The sequence below is a fragment of the Saimiri boliviensis genome, chromosome 19, assembly GCF_048565385.1.
Source record: "Saimiri boliviensis isolate mSaiBol1 chromosome 19, mSaiBol1.pri, whole genome shotgun sequence".
NCBI lineage: Eukaryota > Metazoa > Chordata > Mammalia > Primates > Cebidae > Saimiri > Saimiri boliviensis.
The window spans coordinates 26,480,977-26,503,242 of NC_133467.1; positions in this window are offsets into that span (position 1 = coordinate 26,480,977).

The following is a 22,266-nucleotide window of genomic DNA, read 5'->3' on the forward strand; positions in this document are numbered from 1 at the left end:
GGAGCTCAATACATAATACTCCCTCTTCTCCTCCTGAGTTCTAAGAGGAGAAATATGATTTTTAAAAAAAGACTAAATGGAAGCAGAGTATGGTTTTTTTTTAAACAATCAGTCTTATTAGTAGAGCTAGATTGAAGAACATGGATTAGATTTGGGGCCAAGGGGGCTTCCTGATATGTCTCTGCTGAATGCACATGTGAAGGTGGGAGGCATCACAGGCCTTCTGGCCCTGCAAAGGCCTAGCCTGTGGGGTGAGCGGTGGCAACTGGAGAAAGAGCTCAAGCAGTAAGGCACAGTCGGTGCCCACACAGGAATGACAATAGTTCAGGGATCCCCTGACAAAAATGACAGTCCAGACCCAGGTAGCAACTCTACCTGCCAGTAAAAGGTTAAACCCTGACACAGGACAGCTGGCCCTCTGGGCCTCACTGCTCCAAGCCCTGCCAGGTATAACAGAGTACACCATTTTTATCTCCAATACACACATACAAGACTAGGCATACTTGTGGCTATTGCTTGTTACAGAAGAGGGCACTAAGGCCCAAAGAAATGAAGCAAATTACCTAAGCCCACACACCTGATAAGCTGCAGACCTGGGATCCGAAGCCAATTAGTTGAGTCCAGGCTCTCACCACTAGTCTGGGGAACACCAGGACCCAGCTAAGAAGCAAGTGACTTTGCTGCAGCTGGAGGCAGAGGTATGGAACAGCAGCTGTCTCCACCAAGGGGTCATACTTACACTTTTCACTTCACCATCTCACCGCATTCTTTTATCCATTCAATAAACATCTATCGAGCACCGCCCTGTGCTAGATCACCTTCTAGACCCTCGGCACGTGGTAGGAAAAAGCCTACTCAGGAGGCTGAGGCAGGAGAATTGCCTGAACCCAGGAGGTGGAGGTTGCGGTGAGCCGAGATCGCGCCATTGCACTCCAGTCTGGGTAACAAGAGTGAAACTCCGTCTCAAAAAAAAAAAAAAACAAAAAAAACAAAACAAAAAAAAAAAAAGCCTAAGTCCCTGCCCACAAAAGCTTACATTCTGGCAAGGAGACAGAGACCCAGAAGAAGTATCCATAGAGAAAAGTAAGTACACAGAGCCTAAAACATAGGTGAATTCAATGAAAAACTAAACCAGGGTTAAGGGATGGAGCAGTCAAGGATGGCTGCCGTGAGTGTCACATCCAGCAGTGAGCAAGTGTGACCATCAGGGAAAGAACATTCCAGGCACAGGGAACAGCCAGTGCGAAGTTCTCAAGAAGGGAGCAATGCAGTCATCAAGGACCAGCCAAGTCCTATCAAGTAAGATACTGTGGCTGAGAAACACAAGAGGAAGGGTAGGAGGTGAGGACTTGGAGTCAGCAGGAGTGACGGGCGTGGATAGGGGAGATGCGTAGTCTAGGTGATCACAAGAAAGCCTGGGCTTTATTCTTCAGTGTATCGGAAACTGGGGGATTACAGAACCAGTGAGTGACTTGATCTAATTTACGTTTCTTAAATATGGCTATGGCTGTGATGGGAGAACAGCCTACAGAGGGCAGTAATGGAAACGGGGAGCCTGGTCCAGTTATGAAGCTATTAGAGAATGTCATCTGGCACATACAGTGGCTCGTACCAAAGGGTAAGCAGTGGAAATGTTGAGAAGTGGTTGGATTCGGGATGTATCCTGAAGGCAGCAGGGTATTGTCCCCAGAAACAAAGGGAAGCCCAGGGCCCAGAAGTAGGAAAGGAGGATAATGCACCAGGTGCAGGGTGTCCAGTTACTAAGGCCTGAGCCTGCTCTGGAAGCAGCTCCCAGACCCTGGCCTGGGATCCCTACATCGGATGCACCAAACAACACCGAATGTCCAAGCAGGGCCCAGCCCCAGCCACAATCCATCCCTGGTTCCTCACCCCTCTCCCGTCAAGATGGCAGGCCAGATGCACCATCTAACACTTGCTGTGTATTTTCCAAATGACATTTTCCCAGTAGTGAAAACACAGCATGGCACTTTAATGCAAGATGGTGGGACAAAGGAACGATTCTCAAATCCTCCCATTCGGGGAACCACACCATGTGTCCCACAGAGAAGCCAGTGCTGCCGCATTTCAATAAGTATCCCTGAGAACGGGCTTGCCAGGTGCTCGCTGCAGTACCAAGGTGTACACTACGGAGGGCTGTGCTCCCAGTCTGGTGGGAGAGAGAGAAGCTACGGGTGCAGTAGATTGTTCATCAAGGACTGCAGGAACACAGGCTAAACAGAGGCTAAAGGATAAACCCAGGGTGAGAAAAAGAGTCTTCAGTGTGTGCCCTGAATGAGGTTTGGGGTTCGGGGTATCCTGGGGGAGAAGATTAGGGCAGTGAATGAGCAGAGACCTGGAGATGCGAAAAGGCGTGGAAGCAGAATAGACCCGTGCAGGGAGTCGTCTAGTGCAGTCTGAGCAGCAGACGCTACAGCAGACACAACTAGTGTTTACTGAGCAATGTGCCAAGACCACTGAGCTCCTGCGGGCATTCTCACGTATTCCTCACCACCCTGTGAGGCAGGCATCATCATGGCCCCATCATGTGGGATGAAGAAACTGAGGCTCCGACAGCTTAAGTGACTTGTCCAAGATTATACAATTAGTAAGAAGTGAAACTTGAATGTTTTAAAAATAAATGTCTTTTATGGAAAAACTTTACAGAAAAGATCACAAATCCTAAGTGTACAACCTGAGGGAGTATCACAAAGAGAACACACCCAGTAACTACCACCCAGGACAAGAAACAGAATCTTACTATTCTGAAGCCCCTCTCATGCCCCTCCCCAACCCCGCTTCCCCGCTCCCCACAGTAAGCACTATCCTGACTTTTAACTCCATAGTGTCGTTTCTAGAGCTGAGGTCTGCATCCGGGTCTGTGGCCAGGATCTGTAGCGGGCACAGTAATAGGCAGACGGCTGCCTGCAGTCTGATTGGATCTGTGCAGGATTGTTCTCCCCAGCTGCATCCCATTCTGTGCTGTTCTCCTTGAATCTTCTTGGGGGCTTGTGGGGGACAGGTGCTAGCTCTAAAGAGGACTTCTGGAAGCAAGTAAGGGAGCCACCTGTGTCCAGTGTGAAAGAGTCCCTTCCCGTGCTCAGGGAGCTGGCTATGCACCAGGCTGCAGTCAACAAGCCCTGCCACATCCCATCTTTAGGAAAATATGATTTAATGACAAGAATGTCCTTTTGGAGACAACAAAGCAATAGCCCTGGGCAGTATCTTTGAATAGGTTTGGCCATATTCTCAAAGTTAGGGGTTTCAATCTGTGAAATGTGAAGAAAACTCTATAGTCATTACCAAAAAAAATAGGAAGACTTCAGTTTTTCAACTAGATAATGAGACTCAGGACTCACTCCCACCCCTCTACCCGCCTCCCTGGCTTGTGTTCTGATACAAAAGCAAAAACTAAGCACAAATTGTGCTGAGAAAATGATTTGCTTGGGCTTCTTTGAAGCCCTAAGTTACATCAGCCTCAGCCCATCTGCCGCTGCCTTTACCCCATATTTTAGCCATGTCTTCAAACAGAATTCCGTGTTCCCAGCCTTTGCTGACCACTCTCCTCTCAGGAAGTCTCTTGCCTCTGTCCTGTCACTCAGGTCAAGACGGACCTCTAACTCTCTCAGGTGGAATCTGGTGAGGTTCTGCTCTCCTGACGGGGGTGCTGTATTGCTAATTGAAGATAAGTTCAAGACTTTCCCTCTCTGAGCCAGCGTCCCTCCTCTCAAAAGCTACCCTGAGGTTTAGGGAACAGCCACCTTAAGGGAGACTTAGGCCAAGCCACAGGGCCAGGTAAAATGAAATGTGGATGCTTCCATAGCATCTAAGTTGGAAAAGTGCCTTTAAAATGCAGATATTGGCTGGGTGTGATGGCTCACACCTGTAATCCCAGTACTTTTGGAAGCTGAGGCAGGTGAATCACCTGAAGCCAGCAGTTCAAGATCAGCCTGGCAACATGGCGAGACCCCGTCTCTACTAAAAATACAAAAATTAGCTGGGCGGGGTGGTAAGCACCTTTAATCCCAACTACTCAGAAGGCTGAGGCAGGAGAATTGCTTGAACCTAGGAGGCAGAGGCTGCAGTGAGCCAAGGTCGCATCACTGCACTCCAGTGTGGACAAAAGAGTAAGACTCTATCTCAAAAACAATAATAATAAATTAAATAAAATGCAAATTAGAATAACAAGGTCCCAAATAGGGATGTTATAAGAAAACACAAACCCAGGCTAAGGGCTGAGGTGATCACTTGCTGGTCAGGTGAACAGGGACTTTCAGGGACTAGCTCAGTGGAGAGCTGAGCACTGTAAAGATATCCAGGAGGGAGAGGGTTGGAGAATAGAACTCAATCTTTGAGATAGCATAACATAAGGGAGGCAGCGGGCTGTAAGGGTGTCGGGTTTACATTCTGCAGGCAGAAAAACACGGTTCAAATTCCAGCTTCTCCATGTGTTGCTGACAATGTAATTGACTTAACCTCTCCTAAAGCTCAATTCTGTTTATGGAAAGAGGGGTAATATAATCTACCTCACAGGATTCAAATGAGGTTTAAAACAAAACAATGCATTTCAGTGACAGGCACATAGCAGAGGCTAACTAGGTAAATGGTTAATGAATGAAATGAATGGGAGAAATTGCAATTGCGCCCCCTGGTGAAGTTTTGAAGCCTAGCACATTGGAGAATGACAAGCAGGTGGGACAGGATGTGTCAATGTGTCATGGCCAACACTCACACACGCTCAAAGACACACACACAGTCTACCTCTGCCAGATTCTCCTTGCTGCTACAGCAGCAAACAGGTGGCCACGTATTCGTTCTTTTTCCTTATACTCACACACACAAATGCAACCAAAAGAAAAATCTCCACATCTAAGTGTAGCCAAAAGTCATATCCAAGTTCCAGACTACCAAATGTCTATTAGCAAATGCCACAAAAATAAATGATGGAGAAAAGACTCCCTAGTCAATAAATGATTCTGGGATGACTGGCTATTCACAGGCAAAAGAATGAAAGTGGACCCCTACCTATCACCACATATGAAAGATAACTCAAGATGGATTAAAGACTTAAATCTAACACCTCAAGCTATAAGAATCCTAGAAGAAAGCCTAGGAAATACCCTTCTCAGTATTGGCCTTGACAAAGAATTTATGACTAAGACCTCAAAAGCAACTGCAATAAAAACAAAAATTGACAAGTGGGACCTAATTAAACTGAAGGCCTCCTGCACAACAACAGAAACTATCAAGGAAGTAAACAGACAACCCACAGAATGGGAGAAAATATTCACAAACATGCTTCCAACAAATGTCTAATATCCAAAATCTATATAAAACTTAAATCAACAAGCAAATAGCAAATAACCTCATTAAAAATGGACAAAGGACATGAACAAATACTTCTAAAAAGAAGACATACAAGCAGCCAACAAACATATGACAAAATGCTCAACATCACTGATCATCAGAGAAACGCAAATCAAAACCACAGTGAGATACCATCTCTCACCTGTCAGAGTGACTTTTCCTAAAAAGCCAAAAAAAAATAATAATAATAACAGATGTTAGCAAGGCTGTGGAGAAAAGGGAACACTTACATGCTGCTGGCAAGAATGTAAATTAGTCCAGCCACTGTAGAGAGCAATTTGTAGATTTCTCATAGAAGTTAGACTGAACTACCATTTGTCCCAGCAATCCCATTACTGAATATATGCCCAAAGGATAATAAATCATTCTACCAAAAGGATACATGCACCCATATGTTCACTGCAGCACTATTCACAATAGCAGAAACATGGAATCAACCCAGGTGCCCATCAACAGTGGATTGAATAAAGAAAATGAAGTATATATGCACCATGGAATACTACACAGCCATAAAAAAAGAACAAAATCATGTCCTTTGCATCAGCATAGATGCAGCTAGAGGCCATTATCCTAAGTGAAGTAACACAGGAACAGAAAACCAAATACCGCATGTTCTCACTTATAAGTGGGAGCTAAACATTGCATATACATGGACATAAAAATGGTAACAACAGAAACCGAGGAATACTAGAGGAGGGACGGAGGAAGGAGCACAGGGGCTGAAAAACTACCAATCGGGGTCTATGCTCTCTACCTGGGTGATGGATTCAGTCATACTCCAAACCTCAGCATCAAACAATATACCTTTGTAACAAACCTGCACATGTACCCCCGATTCTAAAATAAAAGCTGAAAAAGAAAAAATAACAAAATGTCTATTAGCAAACTAGATGGTGATGTTATTGACTGCCTGATCAAATAAATCTCTAACAGAAAACAGAAGTCAGAGAACAGGTTAAAACCCTCTCAGAGGAAATGCTCTTCTAAAATAGCCTTTCTTTGGTCCCCATTCCCACCCCAGCAGCCCCCTGACACACGCGCACACACGCGCGCGCGCACACACACACACACACAAAACAATGTGTGTGCATGGAAAGCTCACCTTAACTGAAGGTTTTTTTTCTTTTTTTCTTTTCTTCCTGTTAATTTATGGGGAAGAGATAACTGAAGTTTTAAAAACACTGGTTGTGATCAATCAGTTTTTTTTTTTTTTAAACAGACTGAAAGAAAACAGGCCTGAGGATCTCACTGGAGTTCTTCGGTGCAGCAGGTGATAAGCATGCTGACTGACACTTCCTGTCTTTCCTCCTCTCCTCTCACCCCATGGATCATCAAAAAGCACTTTAAGTCTCCCATCAGCTTGAGAAGGGGTCAGTATCCTTTCCTCAAGCTTGAGAGAGGATGCCAAAGCTCTCTCTGCCTTTCAGTTCTTTTACGGGTCCTGAAAAGTGACAGTAGCTTTTCTTCTTGGGAGCTTATCTCAGGGGTTAGAACAGCACCATGCTCCACCCATTCTTAATCTCCTCTTTTTCCACGGTTCCTGCTTGGGAAAGGAAAGTGCCCCTCTCCACAGGCTGGAGCATAACCTCCCACAGGGTCACCCTTATTGGATGCTAGGCTGACACCTCCCCAGAGAGTGTCAGAGCACAATGTTCAGCCCAACACTGCCATGACACTGCTGTCTCCTGGCTCTGAGATTTGTCTGAACCTGCCTGGCATACCTCGGCTTACTGTGGGTCTCCTCTTCTGGAAGAGTTTACTTTCTAGTTAACTCAGTAAATGCCCGTGGTGAGTCCAAACTTCCTAGGTTCTAAAGGCATTTTAGGAAAATTCGCATTAACAATTATTGTAAAGCTTCATAAATATATGGGACTTAGCATTTTCAAAAGTACTTTGATCTTTTTACTTCACTTAAATCTGGCACAACCCTATGAGGTAGAAAGGACTTGGTATTATCATCCATAAATAAAAAGATTAAAGACTAGAGGGTGGTTAGTCCAGGGTCATGCAAACAGTCTACTGCAAAGCCTGGCCGGTCTCTAGCAGGCATGTGCACATGAAACAGGGGTAAGCCATGTGCACATGAAACAGGGGTGTATGAAGAGGAGGGTGAGACTGAGATGGAGGGGTGGATGGTGCAGGTCTTGTAGGTTTCCTTCTCACAGACTGACCAATCTTGAGTTCTACAGGAAGATACCAACGGGTCCTCCTTGAGACCCCTTATATCTAGCAGTTGGATTTGTACCTGTTTGTGCACATTCCATTCTGCCTTGTACAAGAGTTGTGTCTATATGTGAGAGCGGCCACTGGCCATTTACGAGGTCCTGCAAGGCAGGGAAGGCTTGGCACAGCACCTGGCACATGATAAGTACTCTCTACTGTGTTTGAATTGACTGTCCTCCAACTGCTCTGAAGGTTAAAACAAGACTGCGCTGGGCTGTGGCTCACTCTCACCCTCTAGTGGTCATTAAGAATAACAGCCCACAGATGGACCTGAGTTTCGAAAGTCCATGAGGAGGCACTGCCACGCCCACATCACAGTCCACCTTCTGGTCAGGAACAACTCAGGTATCAATGGAACTCTAACAATACCTATGCATCTCCACTAGCAAGGTGTCTGGCTCTAAAGCAAAAGTCAAATAAGGAAAACAGCCAACTGTTTATCAGGCAATGACTAGGGGGCAAGTCCCCTACAGGGACACATGAGATACAGGAAAAACACATTTCACAGTTCCTGACCTTAAAGGAGTCAACAATTGAATGCAAAGTAAAAACACTCCAACCCCCAGGTATCCCAGCATGCTTCACATACACAGAACATGGCAGTTTTAAAAGTCCAAGAAACATTTAACACTGTAGACAAAATAGAATTTCTCTGGAGGAGAAAGTTTGAAAAAAACCAGGGAGACTTTTTTTTTTTTTTTTTTTTTTCATTATCATGGTTCAGATAACCAGAAAACCTTCCTGCTACAAAATACCTAGAAGTTCTAGATAAAATACAAAATAATGATAATAATAATGAAGTCCTGTTTAATGCATAGCTGACCATATAAGAAAATGACATTAGACATGGGCCAAGAATAGCAATTTAAAACAGTAGTATGAAACACAATCAAAAATCAACAAGCAGATTTGGACTATAATGACATGATTTTTCTAAAAGCTAAAAATATGGTCACTGAAATTTAAAACTCTAAGTTTTAAACAGCAAAGTAAACATGGCTGAAGAGTAACTAGATTGGAAATGATCTAAGGAACTTAGCTAAAATGTAGCTTGAGAGATGAAAAGATGAAAAATAAGGCAGGGCACAGTAGTACATGCCTATAATCCAACCACTTTGGGAGGACAAGACGGGTGAATCACTTTAATCCAGGAATTTGAGACCAGCCTGGGCAACAGAGTGAAACCCCATCTCTAGAAAAAATACAAAAATTAACCAGGCATGGTAGCTTACACCTGCGGTCCCAGCTACTCAGGAGGCCCAGGTGGGAGGATCACTTTAGCCCAGGAGGTTGAGGCTGCAGCAAACCGTGACCACTCTACTGCATTTTGGCCTGGGAAACAGAGTGAGACCCTCTCCAAAAAAAAAAAACATTAAAAATAAAATAAGGGAGTAAGAAACTTAGAGGAAAGAAGAAAGGGTCCTAAGTACATGGAACCACCAATCAAAAGATAGAGAATAGAGAGAAAGGTGAGAAAGCAACATTAGAAAAGATAATAGCTATACATTTTCTAGAATAGATAAAACACATAGATCTTGCCTTCAGGAAGCACAAAGCCTAAGTAAGATAAATAAAAATAAATCCACATCTCAACACATCATAAAAAATTGCAAAACATCAAGGAGAAGTCTTTTTAAAAGACAGAAATCATAAGACCATTTTATTCAAAACATGGAGCGAAACAGCTAAATTATAACTCAAGAATGAGGGTAAAATAAAGACATTTTCCAACAAAAAGTGTCCCACTAATACTTCCACCAAAGAATTATGAAAAAATGTACATTACGAGGAAAACTGAATCCCTAACCAAGATTGACAATGCCAAATAAAATAGTGAACAAAGTCATTAGTAATCACCTGGGAAAATCTAAATGAGCACTGACAGGGTAAATCAGTAATAGTAACCGACGTCAGGAATATAAAAGCAAGGTGGAACTATAATGCTTAATATCAATAACATGTGAGACAGACAGAGTGGTCAGAGTAAGCTTCCAAAGCTTTCATATTGTTTGGGAAGAAGCCAGAAATACTGATTAAATTCAGATTTTTTCAACTATGCATGTCAATTTTAAAAGATGGCCACTAAAGTAAGAAAAATATAAGGTGTAATCTTCAGACCTAAAAACAGGATAAAAGTAAAAAATCTCAAGAACTTCTGTTTAAACATGGTAGGCTGAACCAGTTTGCTCTTTGCTCTTCTGACACCACTCTAGAAACAGTGAATTTAGCAAGATTGCAGAATAAAAGACCAATATATAAAAATCGATTGTATTTTTATATACTAGTAACAAACAATTATAAGTTGGACCTTTAAAAAATATTTACAATAGCATCATAAAATATAAAATATGTAGGGATACATCTGATCAAAGATATAAGACTTATACATTGAAAACAATAAAACATTGCTGAGAGACACTTTTAAAGACCCCAAAATAAATGGACAGATATACCTTGTTCATAAATCAAAAGACATAACTGTTAAAATGTCAGCTGTCCCCAAATTGATCTATGGATTCAACACTATCTCAATTAAAGTCCCAGCATTTTTTGTAGAAATTGACAAGCTGATTCTTTAAAATTTACATAGAAATACAAAGGACTCAGAATAGCCAAAACAATTTGACAAAGAAAGAAAGTTGGAAAGCTGACACTACCAGATTTCAAGCTGCAGTAATTAAGACAGTGTAGCATAGATATCAAGATAGAAAAATCAATGGAACACAGTCTAGAAATAAACCCACATATATGGACAGATGATTTTTTTCACAAAGGTACAAAGGCAATTCAATAGAGAAAGAATAGTCTTTTCAGTTATGGTGCTAAAACACATGGATATCACATATAAAATAATGGACTTCCATCTATACCTCACACCAGCTAAAAAAAAAAAAATAACTTACCAGGTGCAGTGTTTCAGGCCAGTAATCCCAGCGCTTTGGGAGGCTAAGGCAGAAGGATTGCTTTAGCTCAGGAATTTGAGACCAGCCTAGACAACATAGCAAGATCTTGTCTCTACAAAAAATTTAAAACCTAGCCAGTAGTTGTGGTGCACAGCAGTAGTCCCAGCTAGTCAGAGGCTGAGCCAGGAGAATCACCTGAGCCCAGGAGGTGAAGGCTGCAGTGAGCCATAATTATGCCACTGTACTCCAACCTGGGTGACAGAATGAAAAGAAGAAGAACCCACCTAAAACTATAAAACTTTTAGAAGACGACACGAGAGAAACATTTTTGTAGCTGGGAGCAGTGGCTCACACCTGTAATCCCAGCACTTCGATAGGCCAAGGCAAGCAGATCACTTGAGGTCAGGAGGTCAAGACGAGCCTAGCCAAAACGGTGAAACTCCATTTTTACTAAAACTACAAAAATTAGTTGTGGGAGTGGGTGCCTGTAATCCCAGCTACTCAGGAGGCTGAGGCAGGAGAATCGGTTGAACCCAGGAGGTAGAGGTTACAGTGACCTGAGATCGTGCCACCGTACGCCAGCCTAGGCAACAAAGTAAGAGTCTGTCTCAAAAAAAAAACAAAACTCACATTAGATTATGCAAATATGTATTAGCTATGACACCAAAAGCAAAACTGATAAATCAGACTTCACCAAAATTTAAAACATGAGCTTTTTAAAAGACAGTGTCATTTAAGAAAAGAAAGACAAGCCACAGAATAAGAGAAAATACTTGCAAAGTATAAATCTGAAAATGACTTGTATCCACAATACATAAAGAACTCTCAAAACTCAGTAAAGAAGGCAAGGCATGGTGGCTCATATTTGTAATCCCAGCACTTTGGGAGGCTGAGGCAGGAGGATCACTTGAGGCCAGGAGTTCAAAACCAGCCCGAGCAACATGGCAAGACCCCATCTCTCTTAACGAGAGAAAAAAAAAATTCAGTAAGAAAACAAACAACCCTCCTTGAAAACAATGAGCAAAACTTTGATACACACAGCACGGATGAATCACAAAATTGTGCTGAATGAAAAAATAGTTCCATAAAACACAAAGTAATCTCTAGTGAGAAGGCAGATCTGTGGTTCCCTGGAGTAGGAGGAGAATTACGAAGGGGCATGAGCAAACTTTAGGAGGCGATGAATATGTTCACTATCTTGAATATGGTGATGGTGTCACGGGTGAATACATATATCAAATTTATCAAATTAAACACTTTAAATATATGTAGTTTATGTTGTGCCATTTATACTTGAATAAAACTGTTTTTTAAAAATAAAATATTAACAGAGGTCATGACTGCATGCTTGTCATGCTTGTTTCTTTTTGCTTATATTATCTTCGCACATTTCTTATTTTATTTAGGGTAGAAATGCAGCCAACGGAAAGGATCATATTCCCAACCTCCCTAGCAGGTCGCTGTAGAGCTGGTCTAAGTTCTGGCCAATGAGATGTAAGCAGAAGTGCCATGTGGTGTTTCTGGAAAGTCTTCCTCAACAGGAATAAGGCATGTCCTTCATCTCGTCTTCCTTCTGTATGGTATGAAGATCTGCTGACTGTAACTCCAGCAGCCTTTTTAGACCATACAGTGATTTTGAAAACATCAACCAAGTGCTGATGATAGGAACGGGAGCCTGAGTACCTTATGATATGATGAAAACACCATTTTAGCTCTGGACTTCAAACCCTAGATTTCTGTGAGAAAAGCCAACTTCTGCCTTACGTAAGCCAGCTGTTTTGGTATGGTGGAGATACTTCTCTGACACTGGGGTGCCTGGGTCTTATGACAAGCTGACACCTTGAACGACATTGCCTTCATGCTGCCTGCTAGCTCCCAGACATTGCCCCAAGCCTGGCTGACACAGACTATTGATTCCTTGAATCCACTGTGCTGTTCTCACCTGCTCTAATCTGCTTTCTGGCTTTGTGTGGACATCTTCGTTTCCTTACAAATACATTGGTCTAAGCTGAACTTGATCAATTCGTAATGCTGCTTTGGCCCAGTTGCACTTTGTACTAAAAATAAATCACACACTTTATGTTTGTGTTTTAGATAGATAGATAGATAGATAGATTCTAATACATTTTATATTGATGATTTCACATGGCCTTCTAAACCACTAAATTGAGGAGGGCAGGGATGAGGCTCTCATTTCTCAGATGAAGAGGACTGACAGGAGCAAGTCATCTATAAATGTCCCCAGGAAAGAGTGAGGCATTGAGAGCAGAGCACGGGCCCTGAGCCTGCCTGTCCTGTGCCTCAGTCACTCACTCCTTTATTCCCATTTGTTTTTCAGATGCTTGCCAAGCCCCCGCTCTGCAGCAGGAACCTGCCATCCCACGTGTCGGGGACACTAAGAGGATCCCAACATGCTCCCGGCTCTCAAGAAGCAGCCAGTGCAAAAGAGAAGGCCACTCACCACACACACCCATGAATGAGCAAGCTGTCAGGGTGGCATCTCGGGGTAGATGACAGAGGGGCAAGGAAAAGACAAATCCCTGGTGTCTTTTCCTGTCTGTTCTTAGGTAAGAACTAGAGCATTCTGCTATTTTCTCCACTTTTCCTTTGATTACCAGTCATTTCCACCTTCTGTTTTTGTTTGTTTGTTTTTTGTTTTTTGTTTTTGTTTGTTTGTTTGTTTGTTTGTTTGTTTTGAGATGGAGTTTTGCTCTTGTTACCCAGGCTGGAGTGCAATGGCGCGATCTCGGCTCACCGCAACCTCCGCCTCCTGGGTTCAGGCAATTCTCCTGCCTCAGCCTCCTGAGTAGCTGGGATTACAGGCACGCACCACCATGCCCAGCTAATTTTTTGTATTTTTAGTAGAGACGGGGTTTCACCATGTTGACCAGGATGGTCTCGATCTCTTAACCTCGTGATCCACCTGCCTCAGCCTCCCAAAGTGCTGGGATTACAGGCGTGAGCCACCACGCCCGGCTCCACCTTCTGTTTTATAATAATCTCTGGTTGACCTCTGTGGAATAAATGGACCTTAATGTGTTCCCATCTATTCAATATCATTGCAAATATTTTGCCAGTTTACCATATTTCTTTCTGGCAACTTTCTGTTTACTCCTCTCCACCCTGGGTTTCTTTGAGAAAGAAGCACTTTATCTTTATCCATTCCTTAACCAGCATTTACTTTTCCTGCTCTGAGGTGACCCCCGTCTCCCATCACTAAATCCCCTGAAGCCTTTCATGCTCCAGGCTTTCCTCCCCTCACGTCAGGTGAGCTGTCGTCCTGGCATCATTCATCACTGGGCTTTCAGAGACAGCACCTCAAAACCCTGGGCTTCTCCTGAGTCAGGCCTTCCATCAGCCATAGGGCTTGAAAAACATAACCTTTACCAAAAGGCAGGGTGATGGTAGAACCTGTACTAGACCACGGCCTAACCAAAGCCTTGCTCTCTAACTAGCTAACCATGACCTTAGACAAACCACCTTCTCTCTCTGAACCCCAATTTCCCCTCGGTAAAAGAATAGGATTCAACTGCAGCCTTCCCCAGCCCTGACATGATATAATTCTAACTATACTGACCTGTGCTGCCCAATGACATGGCCCCTAGCCATGTAGCCACAGAGCCCTTGACATGTGGCTAGTCCAAACTGAGACACCCCAAAATAGACACCCCAAAGACTCTGTACAAAAGAACAGCATGCAAAAATCTCAGGAATTATGTTATATTAATTACATGTTAAAATAATAATATTTTGGATAGTTTATATAAATAATAAAATACAATGCAAAAATAAATTTCACCTGTTTTAGTTTTTGTTTTGTTTTTGTGCGTGTGTGACAGGGTCTCACTCTGTCACCCAGGCAGGAGTGCAGTGGTGTGATCATAGCTCCCGCAGTCTCAAACTCTTGGGCTCAAGTGATGGTCCCACATCAGCCACCCAAGTCGCTAGGCCTCCAGGTGCATGCCACCATGCCAGGAGTCTTACTATGTTGCCCAAGCTGGTCTCAAACTCCTGGCCTCAAACCATCCTCCCACCTTGGCCTCCCAAAGCACTGATCACAGGCATGAGCCACTGCACCCAGTCCTGTCTTTTACTTTTAAATGTGGTTCCAAGAATGTTTTAAATTTGTGATGCTCATTTTGTTTCTACAGCCCAGAGCCATTACAGCTATCTCACCAGAAGCTCAGCACCACTGATGGGTGCAGCTCATTCCACACACAGGGTAAAGAGGGAACAGCCTGCTTTAGTCTCCAGGTGACCAGGATGATTTGGATGTGGACCAGGGGTTCATAATCTGAGGATAAAGGGCAGAAGCACCAGGCAGAATTCAGGTAATGCATGCACTTGAAAAATGGCATCTATCTTTTCACTAGCCTCTAGCCGAAATTTAGCATTTCCTTCCATTATGGAGGCAATTTGTAGGCATCATAGAAATACTGGCTGTATTTGTCAGCAACAGAAATCAGTTACTTTCATAACACGTTATTGCTACAGAATTGCAAAATATCACTCAGCTGTATCACTACGCACAATTTTGGTAGATATTAGAACTACTGGATCTTGTTGTTTGATGTGTTAATAAAGCAACACATATCTTACCATATCCCAGATTTGTCTTTATGTTTTGGTAACTGTATTGCAATTTGTTTCCTTTGGTATTTTTGGAGTGTTATTTCATGTATGTAAAAAACATTATTCTGAGAAGGAGTCCTTCTGCAGCCTGCTAGAGGGGTTCATGGCACTCCCCTGCAATATATATGTGTATCAACCCCAACTGAGAAAGATGAGGCATTTTCATCAACCAGGGTACTGGAACATCCTGAGCAGAGGGGGACCCTGGGCCTGAAGGGGTTCCAGGCATGACGTAGGCTGTCCCACGAAAGATGCCAGGTGTCCCTCGGCTTGTCTGACCCCCTAGGCAGCCCCTTCAGCTGAAGAATCAGAGGACACAATATCTGACCCCTTCGTTTTGATGCCAGAACTTTTTGACTTTCACTATTTTGAAGAAATGGTGAAACACTTCATTAAATTGTAGGATTCATTTAAAATTACAAAATAATATGTGCAATGGATATCCTTCCTCACGCCATCCAGGAGCCCAACTTCCACGTCACAGCCTTACTCCAAAGTGGGCATCGGGATTGGCAAAAGGCCCAGAAGTAGGTGCATCTCAGCCTGTGGGACACAGAGCTCTGGGGCAGGCTAAGCTCTAAAACCTGTCTGATATACGCATCAAAATATCCTGCTTTGGTTTTACTAAAACCTTCTCTGCAACAGCTGAGTTTAGCCTAGGGGTAGGGCTCTAGCAGTGGCTGCTGAGAAGTATAGTTTAAGTATTCTTTCCCAATCCAGCCAGCGGCTCCCAGATCTGTGGGCCACACAGCCTCACCCACAACCCAAGCGCCAGGGATAGACTAGAAGCACAGAATCAGCCACCACGCACCGGGCAGCTCTTGCGCCCAGACACAGTCCTGCACTCTACCTCTGAAGTCTCATTCAGTGATCCAGGCAAAGCAGGGAGGTTCGCCCTCAGTTATGGACGCAGACACTGAAGCCAAACAGCCTCCCCAAGACCAGACAGCTACTAAGTGAGGGAGCCAAGTTTTTAGTCCAGGTCTATTTAACTCCAGAGCTATTTCCCCATACAAGCCACCTTCTCACTTGGTTGAGGCCAGCCAACACTGAAATCCTTGAGCAGAAGCTGGAATCGCTTTTACAAAACTCAGATGATATCAACTAACCAAATGTAATTTGTAAACAGTGTTCAGTTCTCTGTAAAGCCCTAATCAAATCCGCTGCAGACCTACAGCCCAACAATGGGATCTTGACCCAGGTGCTTTTCTTCTGGGTCTATTTGATGAAATAGAAGCCTGGGTTTAAATGATTTCCAATCTCAAAGGAGAGGCTAAGGGGAGGCTCCAGACCCCCCTTGCCAGTTTCAACCACACAGCCCTGCTTTCCCCTGATTTCCACATTGAAACTTCAGGTAAGATTTCCTGAAGGGCTCCAAGGCAAAAACATGTTTGAAGGCCACTGGGCTCGTTAACTTCTAAAAGCACCCCAGCTCCAGCAGCCATCCTAAGGAACATTCTCAGGAAGATTCCAGCCCAGAGCCTCCTGGGGTCTCACCACCTTAGAGAACAGTGCTGGCTTTGAATGGGCTTGAGGGCAGCCTCAAAACCCTCTTTCCAGTCTCCATGCAGACATGGGAGGTCCTTAAGCAACACCCAGGACACTTCTGGGAGAAATGGAATCCCCAATGCAGGGAATGCCACAGATTTTAATTGTCTATATGGTTAAATACACAAGGTCCCTAGTTTCCAACCCTGCCTGTGCATCTGATTCACCTGCAGAGTTTGTTATAAAAGATTCCCTCCCCAACATGGCGAAACCCCATCTCTACAAAAAATAAAACATAACTGGGCACGGTGGTGCACACCTGTAGTTGCAGGTACTCAGGAGGCTGAGGTGGGAGAATCGCTTGAGGCTGGGAGTTTGAGGCTGCAATGAGCCATGACCATGCCGCCCTCTAGCCTGGGCCACACAGCGAGACCCCGTCTTAAAAAAAAAAAAGAAGGGCCGGGCGCGGTGGCTCAAGCCTGTAATCCCAGCACTTTGGGAGGCCGAGGTGGGTGGATCACGAGGTCGAGAGATCGAGACCATCCTGGTCAACAAGGTGAAACCCCGTCTCTACTAAAAATACAAAAAGTTAGCTGGGCATGGTGGTGCGTGCCTGTAATCCCAGCTACTTAGGAGGCTGAGGCAGGAGAATTGCCTGAGCCCAGGAGGCAGAGGTTGCGGTGAGCCGAGATCGCGCCATTGCACTCCAGCCTGGGTAACAAGAGCGAAACTCCGTCTCAAAAAAAAAAAAAAAAAGAAAAAAAGAAAAAGAAAAAGAAAAAAAGAGTCCTTCCCTAGAATTCTCAGGAATGGATCCCACTAAAGTCTTTAAACAAGCCTACCCGCTGATTATGATGGCCAGCTTGTGGAACCACTACAACAGATTGTAGCAATAGAGAAAGTAAGAGGGTCAGCTTTCATCTCCCGTAGTGAAGACTTTAATAAAAATTTTCCAAACCCCAGGTGCTGTCACCTGCATGCCTACAGTCCCAGCTACTTAGGAGGCTGAGGCAGGTGGATCCCATCCCTTGAGCCTAGGAGTTCAAGACTCACCTGGGGAACAGCAAGATCTGCCCACATCTCTTAAAAAACATTTTTTTGGCCGGGCGCAGTGGCTCAAGCCTGCAATCCCAGTACTTCGGGAGGCCGAGGCGGGTGGATCACGAGGTCAAGAGATCGAGACAATCCTGGTCAACATAGTGAAACCCCGTCTCTACTAAAAATACAAAAAATTAGCCGGGCGTGGTGGCTCAAGTCTGTAATCCCAGCACTTTGGGAGGCCGAGGCGGGTGGATCACGAGGTCAAGAGATCGAGACCATCCTGGTCAACATGGTGAAACCCCGTCTCTACTAAAAATACAAAAAATTAGCTGGGCATGGTGGCTCATGCCTGTAATCCCAGCTACTCAGGAGGCTGAGGCAGGAGAATTGCCTGAACCCAGGAGGCAGAGGTTGCAGTGAGCCGAGATCGCACCATCGCACTCCAGCCTGGGTAACAAGAGCGAAACTCCGTCTCAAAAAAAAAAAAAAAAAAAAAAATTAGCTGGGCATGGTGGCACGTGCCTGTAATCCCAGCTACTCAAGAGGCTGAGGCAGGAGAATTGCCTGAACCCAGGAGGCGGAGGTTGTGGTGAGCCAAGATCGCACCATTGCACTCCAGCCTGGGTAACAAGAGTGAAAACTCCGTCTCAAAAAAAAAAAAAAAAAAAAAAAAATGTTTTTCCCAGAAAAAAAAAAAAAAAGAAAAGAAAAGCAGAGAGACTTCTAGGGATACTCCAACAACTCTCTTACAAACCATGGTATCCAAGCAACCATGTGTTCAGTAACCCAAAACAACCTTCCTATTGCAATCTGAATCCCACCATTAGATGGCGGGCACACATCAAACAACCTGACTAGCACAGCTTGCCCTACTTCCCAGCAGTTGCTTTGGGTTAAAATCCGTTTCCTTCTCAGTAAAACTGGAGCATAACCACATTCCTTACATATTTCGCAGGGCTGTTTTAAGGATAAAATGAAGGTGTAACGAGAGCTGGACAAGTCAAATGCAGGTTGAAATTTTCAGAAACAGAAGAGAAAGTATATGCCATCATAAAGAGAAATTTTGAGAACATCCACAACTACAATTACCTAGGGTGAAAAACACCTGGGCTTTTGAGCATAGAACTCCATCATGACATGTGAGCTATTTAGGCAGAGGCCATGGTGGCTTTTCTTGGGCCAGGACAGTCAGAATTCCGCAATCACTGCATTAAACCCTGCACCGTTTCCACTCTAGGCACCATGTCTTAGGCACCATCAGATCCAGTCCAAACACATCCTCATTATGCGAAGGCAATGTGAAGCATGGATTTGGCTCTATGAAAAGGGAGTGTGTATAAGGTACAGCCTCATACTCTCCTTCCCCTCACCTCCATTCATTTAATTGAGAATAGGTATCTTTAGTCCTAACTCAATTTTTTTCACTTGGCATTTTGTTACTTTTAGTTCACAAAAAAATATGAGCATATATATATATGCACGCACACACACACACACACACACACAAAATCCAAACTCTAACAAGTAGTTTTACTTCACTCTGGATTTAGAAATTAATCTAATTAGTCTGCTCTGAAATCGAAATCGAAACATACCCGCAGCACCAAATGACAGAAATCCATCTCTTCCCGTCCTCTCAAAGCACTTTCCCACATCCCACGTCTCCTTCTCCACCCCTTATTTAAACCCTTTCAGCAGGTCCTAACAGGTTTCTTTTAATCTGCCCTAATTAATGGTTCGATTAAAGCAGCACTAGTCAAACAGGCATCTCCTCCTAGCTGTGGAGCTGAAGGATGGCTCAGAGGATGTTGTGACACAAGGGTGGGGAGACAAAAAATAATCAACTCCGGGCATTACTGGCCTGCACCACTGTCCCCTCCAACTACAACAAAGGTGCAGAAATGCGTTGTGAGAGCCAAGTGGCATCCCAAGCAAAACATCAAAGTCCAGAAGGGGTTGGCTTGGGACAGGCAAGGTTGTGAGCAGTGCAGAGGGAAACTGGACCACAGCTAAGCTCCAGCTTGCAGGACCACTGCCTGTGTGACACCAGGCAAGCCACTTACTGTGACTCACGATGTCTTCATCTGCCAGAAGTTGACAATGGCCTGAGTGTTGTTTAAAACACAGCCACCTTCTGAGAGCAGATCCTGTTAAAAACCTGCTAAATTCACAGATGGGGTTGCATCTGTCAGAGTGGAGCTAGTGGCTGGAAAGACAATGGCTCTGCTCATTAATGACAATCACTGGGTGCCTGGTAGGCAGTGGAAGAAGAGATGAACAAGCAGCTAAGAAAGGTGGCAAGCTGATAGGGGCTAGGGTGCTACACAGAGCATAAAAGTCCTTTTTTTTTTTTTCCTTTTTTCTTTTTTCTTTTTTGAGACAGTCTTGTTCTATTGCCTAAGCTGGAGTGCAATGGTGTGATCTCGGCTCACTGCAATTTCTGCCTCCTGGGTTCAAGCGATTCTCATGCTTCAGCCTCCCAAGTAGCTAGGATTACAGGCATACACCACCACACCTGGCTAATTTTTGTTTAGTAGAGATAGGGTTCCGCCCTGTTGCCCAGGGTGGTCTTGAATTCCTGGCCTCAAGTTCTCCTGCCCTGGCCTCTCAAAGTGCTGGGATTATAGGCATGAGCCACCACACCCTACCAAAAGCCAATCATTTTTCTACCTTTGGTGGGTGTCCTAGATCTTTGACAAACAGGGATGAACATACATGCACATTCATTCACTGCCATTCACTGCAGAGTACACAGCGTGCCCTGTGTGTAACCTGCAACTGTTTGCATTGTTACAATATAAACTTTCCTCATTTTCCACCCACCTCCCTTAAAAAAGTTTATACTTAAAAGGGTTTGTTTGAGCAAGGGAGGGGCTGGGTCACCAGCCTGAGGAAGGCAATGGGGGCAAAGGCCAGTTAAACTGGATGGCGTCAGGGAGCACAGCACCAGAATGTCCTAAGAACCAAAGCTCCCAGAAACCTTGGCCCCGGGCTTTGCACTTGACAAGAACTGCAAGTCAGCTCACCTGAAGTGGTATCTGAGCGCAGGTGAGGCCTGGGGTCCACCCCACATATACCCCAGGATCTTGAGGCTTCGTGACAGCAGACCCGGTGACATCTACACCGCACGTGCACAGCATGGCCCTTCCTGAGCCACTCCAGCCTCACGGCCAGGACTCTGTCGCTGCTCTGGGCCAAGCACCACACAGAAGGCGAGAGCCAGATCCTTTTTGTTCATCTTTATTTACAGCAAAGTACATAATGCGTGGTCATTTCATAACCACTAACAATAAAGGTAGGGCGGTCAAAAGAAAAGGGAGAGGAGCAAGCATCTTAAAAGGGGGGCGGGGGAAAGCCAAAGTCTGTATTTAGCGACTCACCCTGCTCCTGCGGCAGGACTGGGTAGGCACTCCCTGCCTCTAAGACCACAGCAAAGCTGACCTCGAATGCCAGTCCCCGGTACGAGGAGGGCGGCAGAAGGCCCAGAGACAAAAGATGAAAGGGGACTGGGCTCTGGATGCATCCACTTATGCCTTTGCCAGACAGTTCCCTTCCTTGTTTTGTTTGAATGCTTCCTCCAGCCCGCCCTGAGCAGTGTAAAGGGCAAGGGTGGTAGAGAAGTGCAGGCTGTCCCTTCAGGAAGCAGTCCTGAACACCAGAACCCACCTTCCTAGCTGCTCCTCAGCCTGCCCAGTTCTTGGCCCTGGAATCTTTAACAGGCACATAGGAGATTCCAGGGCAGAGGAAAATACTTCCCTGCAAGAGGCTACTTCCCTCCAATAGCCATGGGGGCCAGTGCAGGTCAAGGTTGCTAAGTCAGGGAAAGTGCAGGAGGTTAGCAAGGGAAGTTATACACAAACCAAGCAGGCTCCCAGCCCTCTGGCTGCCCGACGGCTCCGAGGTGTGCACAAGCCTCCAGCCCAACCCAGCAGCCTAATGCAACTCAGGCAGCCCAACCCGGGTGTGGCCACAAGTATCCAGCTCCAAGCCCAAGTGAGGCGGGGTGTCAACTTCCCCATGATTGCCAAGTGGCCAAGACCAGAAGCAGGGACAATTAGGCTAGTTCTGCAGCAAGGTGAACTGGAGACCCTGTCTCTGCACTCCTCTCCTGGCCTGTCCCACAGACATCCTGTTGTTTAACCCACTGCCTTTGCAAGGGCCTCCTCTATCCACTACAAATCAAAGGACGCTTGTATCCTTCTTACATAGATTCCCATCTCTCTGCTCATAGTGGTCTCAGGCTGCCTGAAAATAAGAAACTTGGGTCTGTAGAAGTCCCATCAGTGTGAAGGAGTGAGAGGCCAGGCCTTCCTGTGACGTCATGCTTCTATGCGTGTTTCCTAAGCACTTGGTCCACACACAATACCTGGGCAGGAAGAGAGAACCGAGCGCCACTGGACGGCTCTGGAGCCAGGGGACTCCCATGTACATACACCCAACATCGCCCCACTCTGCTCATCTGTGCCTCCTCCCTGAACAGCAAAGAGTACCTACATGGCACATGTCATAGTTTCTGGTCAAATAACTCAACTCCCAACTCTTCATGGAATCAGAGACCCAGAGGCTCTCAAAAAACTAAGACCATTGTTTTTTCCACAGAAAGCTCAATTTCAGA